Genomic DNA, 11038 nt, shown 5'->3' on the forward strand with positions numbered 1-11038 from the left:
ACTGCTGGTGAGGACATTTAATGAAGCAAGAGTGAAGGGAGTCCTCCCCCCAACAATGTCGCAGGCCTTGATTTCATTGATCCTGAAAGGATCATTGATCCTGGAAGGATCCGGAGCAATGCGGGTCATACAGGCCAATTTCTCTACTGAATGTGGACGTCAAACTGCTGGCTAAGACACTGGCCACAAGGATAGAGGACTGTGTCCCGGGGGTGATAGGGGAAGACCAGACGGAATTTGTAAAGAGCAGGCAACTCCAGGCCAATGTTCGAAGGCTTTTAAATAATATTGTGATGCCCTCAGAATGAGAGGAGGCGGAGGTGGTGGTTTCGATGGATGCGGAGAAGGCTTTTGATCGGGTGGAGTGGAATTACCTGTGGGAGGTGCTGGGTAAGTTTGGGTTTGGTGAGGGCTTTATTGACTGGGTGCGATTGCTCTATCAGGCACCTGTAGCGAGTGTGCGTACGAACTAGCTGAGGTCGGGGTATTTTAAACTACACCGAGGGACGAGGCAAGGGTGCCCCCTCTCCCCGTTACTGTTTGCTCTGGCCATAGAGCCATTGGCCATGGCGTAAAAAGCCTCTGGGAACTGGAAAGGACTGGTTCGGCAGGGGACGGGGGTGGAGCACCGGGTCTCGCTTTCCGCAGATGACCTGCTTTTGTATATTTCAGACCCGTTGGAGAGGATGGGGGAAGTAATGCGAATCCTGGGGGAATTTGGCAACTTTTCGGGGTATAAATTGAACATGGGGAAAAGCGAGATGTTTGCGGTCCAGGCAAGAGGGCAGGAGAAGACACTGGGAGAGCTGCCGCTTAGAATGGTAGGGAAGAGCTTTCAGTATTTGGGAATCCAGGTGGCCCGGGAATGGGAGGTACTGCACAAGTTAAACCTATCCCGGCTGGTAGCACAAATGAAAGGAGACTTTAAGAGATGGGACATGTTCCCGCTATCACTGGTGGGGAGGGCACAGACCGTGAAAATGACAGTCCTCCACAGATTTCTGTTTGTCTTTCAGTGCCTCCCCATCTTCATCCCAAAGGCCTTTTTCAAGCGGGTGAATAAGGTAATTTCGGGCTTTGTGTGGGTGGATAAAACCCCGCAAGTGAAGAAAGTGTTGCTGGAGCGCAGTCGGGGGGGAGGGTGGGTTGGCGCTGCCGAACTTCTGCATTTACTACTGGGCAGCTAATATGGCCATGATTAGGAAGTGGGTAGTGGGGGAGGGAACGGTGTGGGAGTGGATGGAGGCTGCATCATGCAAAGACACAAGTTTGGGAGCACTGATATCAGCACATCTTCCGTTCTCGCCGGCCCGATACTTCGATACTTCACAAGTCCGGTTGTGGTGGCAGCTCTGAGAATCTGGAGATAATAGAGGAGATATAAGAGAACGGAGGGAGCATCGGTCTGGACCCCGATTTACAATAACCATCGGTTTGTACCTTGTAGGCTAGATGGTGGGTTCCGGAGATGGCAAAGGGCAGGAATTAGAAGGATGGGGGATCTATTTATAGACGGGAGCTTCCCCAGCTTGAAAGCCTTGGAGGATAAATGTAAATAGCCAGCAGGGAATGGGTTCAGGTATTTGCAGGTGCGAGACTTCCTGAGAAAGCAGGTTCCGGCCTTTCCGCTGCTGCCGTCACGGGGGATACAGGATAGAGTAGTCTCCAGTACCTGGGTGGGAGAGGGGAAGATATCGGATATTTACCAAGAGCTCCCGGAGGCGGAGTGGAGGAGCTTAAGGGCAAGTGGGAGGACGAGCTAGGAGGAGAGATAGAGGCGGATCTGTGGGCGGATGCCCTAGGCAGGGTTAATACATGCTCATCATGTGCCAGGCTTAGCCTGATGCAATTTAAGGTAGTCCACCGGGCACACATGACAGTGGCTAGGATGAGCAAAGTTTTTTGGGGTAGAGGACAGGTGTGCGAGGTGCACGGGAAGCCCAGCAAATCATGTCCACATGTTTTGGGCATGCCCGAAGCTTAGAGGGTTTTGGCAGGGTTTTGCTGAGGCAATGTCCACGGTTCTAAAAACACGGGTGGTGCTGAGTCCGGAGGTGGTGATCTTTGGAGTGTCGGAAGAGCTGGGAGTTCAGGGGGCGAAAGAGGCTGACGTCTTGGCCTTTGCCTCCCTTGTAGCCCGGAGACGGATCTTGTTAATGTGGAGGGACTCGAAGCCCCCGAGTGTAGAGACCTGGGTTAGTGACATGGCTGGGTTTCTCAGTCCCGAGAAGATAATGTTCGCCTTAAGAGGGGCAATGGTTGGGTTCACCCGGAAGTGGTAGCCGTTCGTCGACTTTCTCTGGGAAAATTAAAATGTCAGCAGAAGCAGAATTCCAAGGGGGGGAGAGGGCCGGATTGTTGTTTTATGGTTGTGGTGTGTGAAGATTGGGATGGGGTGGAAATGTTTATTATACCATGTTTATGTCATTATTATTAATATTAAAACTTTCAAATACCTTAATAAAAATATATATTTTTTTAAAGTTGTGTAAATCAGCAAAATTACAAGTCTGGGCTCGAAGTTTAAGATCAGTGATAAAGCTCGTGATAGATTCACCATTTTTTTGGAAATGCTTGTGAAACCTGAATCGCTCCAGAATTTCATTGGTTTGCTGTTTGCAAGATCTTCCAATTTTGCGACAATCACCCCAAATTACTTTTATCTTTGCCTTCAGCAAATTTGAACAAATGATAAATTTCGATAGCTTGCTGACCTGCCAGAGGCAGAAGCAAAGCTATGCATCCAGCTTCAGAGGCTGTATTTAAGTCATGAGTTTCTAAATAGAGCTGGAATTGCTGTTTAACTAACTTTGAATTAAGATTTAAGTTACCGGTAGTCTTCAGATGTTTGGGAGCCTGCACTTGGTCCATCAAATTGATTTGTTTGCTGCGATGACTTCCACAGTCAAACAGTCAGTATCGGAACTTTTTCTTTTCTTTTCTAATCTTGTTACTAGTTGTTCTTAAAGCTTGTTTTTATCTGGTACCATGTTATATTACTGAATTGTGATATAAATATACTCTTTTGTCTTGTCGAGTTGTATTGAATTCTGATGATAAATAGTCAAAGTCTTCCAGATGGTGACAAATTATTTACTGAGTAATATAATAATATACTTGTGAGTTCTTTCACTTCAATACTTTGACTACTAAAACAAATAAGTAACTTTAGATTAAACTAACAATTATGATAATGCACTACACTCTGATCTGCCTACGTCTTCACTCTAGCTGTTCTCCACACACACTAACTAAAGAAAGAGCAGGAAACGCCTTGTATAGCTCCTGTTAGTGTTGCCATCTAGTGATCATCTCTCTGTACTTACTTTACATTAACTGAACATGTATTAACACATACAGAGATCACTACGGATTGGATTGAGGATTGGCTGATTGACAGAAAGCAGAGGGTTGGGATAAATGGCTCCTTCTCTGGCTGGCGAACTGTAACCAGCGAGGTGCCACAGGGGTCAGTCCTCAGACCTCAACTGTTCACAATTTATATAAATGATCTGCAAGCAGGGACAGACTGTAACATAGCAAAATTTGCGATGATACTAAAATAGGTGGGAAAGTAGGCAGCAAAGAGGAAATAAAGATGTTACAGACGGACATAGATAGGCTGGGAGATTTGTCCAAATTTAGGGAGATAAAGTTTAATGTAAAGTGTGAGGTTATCCATTTTGGCCGAAAAACTAGAGAGGCAAATTATCTAAATGGAAAGCAGATTCAAGATGTCTCTCGGCAGAGGGATCTGGGTGTCTTTGTTCATGAATCGCAGAAAGTCTGTATGCAGGTACAGCATGTAATTAAACAGGCAAATGGAATCTTAGCATTTACTGCAAAAGGACTGGAGTATAAAAAGTGTTGTTGCAATTGTATCGGGTGTTGAGACCACATCTGGAGCATTGTGTCCAGTTTTGGTCTCCTTATTTGAGGAAGAATGTGGTGACATTGGAGGCAGTTCAGAGGAGGTTCACCAGATTGAATCCGGGATGAATGGGTTGACGTATGAGGAGAGATTAAACAGTTTAGGCTTCTACTCGCTGGAGTTGAGAAGAATCAGAGGGGTCTGATCGAGTTGTATAAAATATCCAATGGGATTGATAACGTAAATGTAGACGATATGTTCCCCCTTGTGGGGCAATCTAGAACGAGAGGTCACAGATATACGTTGGGAGGTGGTGAATTTAGAACTGAGATAAGGAGGAACTACATCTCACAGAGGGTGGTGAATTTGTGGAACTCGCTGCCCCATAGTGCGGTGGAATTGGAGTCATTAAATGGTTTCAAGAAGGAGATGGATATATTACTGATAAAAAAACGGGTTAAAGGGATATGAGGAACAGCGGGCAGGAACAGGGGAGACGCTGTGGCACTGTTGTATTGTCACTGGACTATTAAACAAGAGATCCAGAGTAATGCTCTGGGGATCCAGGTTCAAATCCCACCACTGGAGATGGTGAAATTTGAATTCAATAAAAATCTGGAATTAAAAGTGTAATGATGACCATGAAACCATTATCGATTGTCGTAAAAACCCATCTGGTTCACTAATGTCCTTCAGGGAAGGAAATCTGCCGCCCTTACCCGGTGTGGCCTACATGTGACTCCAGACCCACAGCAAGGTGGTTGACTCTGAACTGCCCCTCATGGGCAATAAATGCTGCCACAGCCTGCGACACCCATGTCCCATGAACGAATAAAAACAGAGTAGGGAGGTGGATTTGAGACCAGGAAGAGATTATCCATGGTCTGATTGAATGGCGGAGCAGGCTTTAAGGGCTGAATTGCCTATTTCTGTTCCTAATTCCTATGTTCCTTTGTCCCAGCTCTGGGAGGACATTGTCCAGAGGCTTGGCAACTGGCTTGGATGCAGTTGTGTCCTGGGATCCAGCAGATCTCCAACTGCTGTCTCCTTTGGATGTTTCTGCCTCCACCTGATGTGCATCAGTAACTGTGTGGTGCTCACCAGATTGTGCTCCCGAAGCCTGTCCACTAATGTCGCCCACCGAGGTGTGTGTCTCTGCGCTGGTGGAAGGTGCAGGTCATAGCTGTGACACCTCGCGGGCAGGTCATAGCTGTGACACCTCGCGGTGGTCACCTCTGAGCTCTCCTCTGAGGTGTTCTCTTGGTTTGCAAGGTGGGGAGCAACTCTGGATGGCCCCATCAGTTGGAGTTCCTGCGAGACAATGGGCATGTGGTCAGTGAGAAGGAAGGATCATTTTGTCTGATGTGACCAACTCAATTGAGACAGGTCACCTGGGTGAATGGACAGTAGACCCTCATCTCTGCGGCGCCGTCCAACCTCGCTGTCAGTGACTGATCTCTCCTCGGGCAACCCCACGATTTCCAGGGCCCATTCCTCATAGGGGACTCTTGGAGGTCATTGGTTCCGACATTGGACAGCGGTCCTACTGGTCATGCTGCCCAAGCTGACAGCCGCTGCCACTGCCTCCCAGGTGGTATTGCTGAACCTACTTCTAGTACTCCAACCCCCCTAGGAGAAGAGGATGGCCTGCCTCTCTTCCACAGCATCGAGAAGTGTGGAGAGGTTGGCAACCCCAAAGGGAGGGGCAGGTCTCCGCGCTGCCATGCTTGTGTGTTGACTTGGAATGTGTGGTGAGGGAGCATTCCAAAGCAGTTCCCACTTGTTGCGGTGAGCAGCTGAGGCACGAGTCGGGGAATTAAACGTCGAGGAAGCCAGTAATATCAACAATCTCATGAGGGCTCATTTTTGGCACTAAGTGTCGTTGAATACGGGCTGCGATCTCGCCATCGGACATCGCAAAACTTCCCACCAAACACACCTAAAACCGGACTTTAAATCCCGCTGAATTGTCCCCATAGACTCCAAAACGGAGAATGCTGCTCAACGTGTAATAGGACAAGCCAAGCTGTTACATAAGTATTTCAATGAGAAATGAGAAACAGTATCATTAGTTTATTAGAATACAATATTTAATGGGCTTGATGGGGTTTTAAAAATACGCAGCTGCTCTTTTTCTTCTGCACAGAAAGGGAAAACATTCATATGAACACTTGGAAGTTACCGAAAACTTTTATTTTCTACTCATGGCACACACAGAAGCACAAGACAAAAACTTGGAACTTGGCAAAGCAAAGTTCACATGAACTGAGCATCTAACACACAGCAGCGTGACATGGCATTGACTTCAGCACAAAACATGCTACACATGGCGTTTGAGTGATGACGTATGGACATTTGTATCCAATTTGGGTGAAATGTTCTGCTGCATGCATTTAAATTGGATCGTAGCGTGTCGGATCTCCGTCATGTTCCTGCTGTAATAGCCCACACAAGGTCCATGGGGTGGGAATGACTATCTCCCCTGCGGTCTTTGGAGAGTACAAGCTCCCCCACTAGGGGCGAGGAATTTCTATTAACCTTTGTATAAACGATTGGCCAGTAAGGCACAGACCAAAACAAGAATCCGGTAGTTGTAAATAAAACTACATTTCTTTACTTTACTCGGTGTAGACTCCCCATGTCCTTATTAAACTGGCGATGAGGAATAAACTGATTTTCTGTCGACACTGCCACCTACCCAGCTGAGCCACCTCCCCAATTTTCTGGACCCAGGTTTAGATTCATTTAATTCGGCAGGCCTCTGTTTGGGTGGTTTGATGTATTTGACGGCAGTTGAAGACTGGAACCAGTACGCAGAAAGGATGCATTACTTCTTCTGGGCCAACAACACCACGAGAACAAGCGCCAGACAGTCATACAGTTGACGGCCTGTGGAACGCACACATTTGTGGTGATCTGGAGTCTCACATACCTGACGGCGCCAGATACTCAATCGTTCAACCAGCTCATATCTCTTGTGGTGCAACACTTTAACCCGACCCCTTCAGTGATTGTTCAAAGATATCAGTTTAACATTGTGGAGCCATCCTCGGTGACTCCATCATTGAGTTCGTATCAAGGCTACGGGTGAAAGCCGGGTTTGTCAATATGGAGTTGCTTTACCAGATATCCTCCGCAATCATTTGGTCTGTAATATAAATTATATGGAAGCACAGAAAAAACTTTTGTGCAAAATCTCCCTTCCTTTCAGCAGGTGCTGCAGATCTCCCTGTCCCGGGAAAAGTGCGGAATGCGGCGTCCAAGAGATACAAGAGATGGAGGTGAACATTTTGGGGCGTGATGCCTCGCGTCGTGTCCCCTTGGCCCGGACCGAACGCCGCAGCGACTCTGGCCTCTGGGTGAAGAGCCAGCTGCCAAGACGTCATCGGACCTGGCTGATGGTGATTCCGGCCCGTCTTTGACGTGTGGGCGCAGGTCTACGTGTCATTGCAGGCAGCAGGAGGGCCAACGCTCCAGGCACTCAGGTCAAGGTAGACGTAGGCCCGGGGGCTGGGTCTTGCATCTGGATAGCCCAGAGGAGGCCGAGGATGAGGCTGAGATGCAGCTGAATCTTTTGGCATCGCCCTGTGCAGCCCCTATTCATGTTCCGATACAGATGTGAGGTGATTCATTTTGGTGATTCGTTTTGGAAGGAATAACAGGAATACAGAGTACTGGGCTAATGGTAAGATTCTTGGATGTGTGGATGAGCAGAGAGATCTCGGTGTCCATGTACATAGATCCCTGAAAGTTGCCACCCAGGTTGAGAGGGTTGTTAAGAAGGCGTACGTTGTGTTAGCTTTTATTGGTAGATGGTTTGAGTTTCGGAGCCATGAAATCATGTTGCAGCTGTCCAAAACTCTGGTGCGGCCGCATTTGGAGTATTGCGTGCAATTCTGATTGCCGCATTATAGGAACGATGTGGGAGCATTGGAAAGGGTGCAGAGGAGATTTACCAGAATGTTGCCTGGTATGGAGGGAAGATCTTCTGAGGAAAGGCTGAGGTGAAGTGGATTGGCCATGATAAATTGCGCTTAGTGTCCAAAATTGCCCTTAGTGTTGGGTGGGGTTACTGGGTTATGGGGATAGGGTGGAGGTGTTGACCTTGGGTAGGGTGCTCTTTCCAAGAGCCGGTACAGATTCGATGGGCTGAATTGCCTCCTTCTGCACTGTAAATTCTATGAAAATCTATGACTTGAGGCTGTTTTCGTTAGAGAGAAGAAGGTTAAGCGGTGACTTAATTGAGGCATACAAGATGATCAGAGGATTGGTGAGAGCCTTTTTCCTTGGATGGTGATGTCTAGCACGAGGGGACATAGCTTTAAATTGAGGAGAGATAGATATATAGCAGATGTCAGAGGTAGGTTCTTTACTCAGAGAGTAGTAAGGGCGTGGAATGCCCTGCCTGCAGCAGTAACGGACTCGCCAACACTAAGGGCATTTAAATGGTCATTAGATAGACATATGGACGATAAGGGAATAGTGTAGATGGGCTTCACAGTGGTTTCACAGGTCGGCGTAACATCGAGGGCCGAAGGGCCTGTACTGCGCTGTTATGTTCTATGTTCTAGGTGAATGGCCATTTCTGTGGTGGTGCAGAGCACCTTTGATCTAATAAAACGAGGTGTGCATAATTTGATTTTGGCTCACACGGCGACTTGTTTAGCCATTTATATGGGGGAACGGCTGAATATTGTGGGGTCCACCCTTGCTCCCGTAGTTTATGGGCACCAATCAGTTCGTTGTTGTGCAAGGAAGCGGCCCTAGCCCTTTGGATCGTGATTGGCTACACCAGCTACAATTGGATTGGTAACATATCCTCCAAGTAAGATCTGGTGGTCTCTGTGCAGTACCGAGCAAGTCTCCTGAGGTTTTCCAGCCTGGCTTGGATAATACAATTAAAGGAGCCCTGCCCAAGATCCAGGAAGTCCAATCTGATATTTTCCTGCCTGCCATTTTCCCTGCGCTTCAGTGGAGAAAGTTGAGACCGAGCTTCATTTTTTGGAGAGTTTGGGCATCATTGGGCTGGTGCGCTTCACCGATTGGATGGCACCAGTGATCCACGTAATGAAGCTGGATAAGACAGTCCGCCTCCACGGAGATTACAAATTGACGGTGAACATGGCTTCGAGATTGGACTGTCATCCTCTACCTCGCATCGAGGATCTGTATGCAACATTCGCCAGTGGCTGTACGTTTTGGACATGAGCAATGCCTATCTACAGCTAGAGCTGGATAAATCATTGAGGAAGTACCTCATAACCAATACACACAAGGGGCTCTAAGGAGTACACCCAGCACCCATTAGGGGTATCCTCAGTATGTGCAGTCTTCCAGCACTTCATGGAGAACATCCTGCACGGATTGGCACGCGTTGCGATTTACATAGCTGACATGTTAATCACAGAGGCCACAGACCAAGAACATTTGCAGAACCTCGAGGCAGTGTAGACACGTATTTCAGAGTATGGAGTCCGCATATGCCACGCGAAATGTGTGTTTCATGTGAAGGAAGTAGTATATTAGGGATATGGGGTGAACTGGGACAGCCTACACCCAGTTGCCGAGAAAGTGAGAGCCATCAGAATGGCCCCATCCCTTGAGACACCACTGAGTGTCACTCTTTTCTTGGACTAGTAAATTACTATGGGCGGATTAATTCCAAATCTGGCAACAAGCCTGGCCCTACTTTACTTGCTCCTGAAGAAGCACCACCCGTGGGAATGGAACAAGACAAAATCCCGCGCTGGAGGCGCCAGACTGATTGTACCTTACACCCGCCGCACAGAGCAGCAGCAACACTGCTATCGCATGTCAACGTGCCAGAACCTGCAAAGCTTCGATCCCTTTGCTGACGCACTTAAGGGTGATGATCTGCTCCCTTCTGGGACTGAAGACTACATACACATAAGAATTCAGCAGAGGAACGGCAGGAAAACCCTCACCAGGGAATTGCTGATGAGTATGACAAAAGGAAGCTTGTCAAACACTTCAAAAAGCAATTTGCCTGCAATGGTACTGTGATTGAACATCCTGAATATGGTGAGGTAATCCAACTTCAAAGGGACCAACGCAAGAACATCTGCAAGTTCCTGGTTGAGGTTGGCATTGTTAAGGAAGAGCAACTCAAGATCCATGGGTTCTAATTGACAGTTCCTCTGTGCACACCACTGCTAGATAATGAAAGGCTCTGAGTTATGGACTGAAAACTTTGATCGTGGGAAACCTGTATGTTGGCATCTAACTTGCACAGCAATGAGCAGTTCACAATCTTTCGGCTGCTGCAGCAAGATCTCTAGATACACTTGCTTTTGTCCCAGTTAACTTTTTTTTTAAATAATATTTTATTGAAAATTTTTGGTCAACCAACACAGTACATTGTGCATCCTTTACACAACATTATAACAATACAGATAATAATGACCTTTTTTATTTAAACAAGAACAAAAGAAAACAACAACAAATAAATAAATATTAAATAACAAAAATAAAAACTAGCCCTAATTGGCAACTGCCTTGTCTCAGGCCACACCCCCCCCCCCCCCCCCCCCACCCCCCACCCCCCAAGTTCTGGGCTGCTGCTGCTGCCTTCTTTGTTCTCCCCTATCTATCTTTCCGCAAGATATTCGACGAACGGTTGCCACCGCCTTGTAAACCCTTGAGCCGACCCCCTTAGGACGAACTTAATCCGCTCTAACTTTATGAACCCCGCCATATCATTTATCCAGGTCTCCACCCCCGGGGGCTTGGCTTCTTTCCACATTAGCAATATTCTGCGCCGGGCTACTAGGGACGCAAAGGCCAAAACATCGGCCTCTTTCGCCTCCTGCACTCCCGGCTCTTGTGCAACCCCAAATATAGCCAACCCCCAGCTTGGTTCGACCCGGACTCCTACTACTTTCGAAAGCACCTTTGTCACCCCCATCCAAAACCCCTGTAGTGCCGGGCATGACCAAAACATATGGGTATGATTCGCTGGGCTTCTCGAGCACCTCGCACACCTATCCTCCACCCCAAAAAATTTACTGAGCCGTGTTCCAGTCATATGTGCCCTGTGTAATACCTTAAACTGAATCAGGCTTAGCCTGGCGCACGAGGACGACGAGTTTACCCTGTTTAGGGCATCTGCCCACATCCCCTCCTCAATCTCCTCCCCTAGCTCTTCTT

General features: G+C 47.6%; 1 pseudogene; it reads left to right on the plus strand.

Annotated features, from left to right (window-relative positions):
- Positions 1-9660: 9660 nt before the first annotated feature.
- LOC140411680 (eukaryotic translation initiation factor 1b pseudogene) lies at positions 9661-10195 on the plus strand (annotated as a pseudogene).
- The last annotated feature ends 843 nt before the right edge of the window (positions 10196-11038 follow it).

This window comes from Scyliorhinus torazame, chromosome 4 (genome assembly GCF_047496885.1).
Source record: "Scyliorhinus torazame isolate Kashiwa2021f chromosome 4, sScyTor2.1, whole genome shotgun sequence".
Lineage (NCBI taxonomy): Eukaryota > Metazoa > Chordata > Chondrichthyes > Carcharhiniformes > Scyliorhinidae > Scyliorhinus > Scyliorhinus torazame.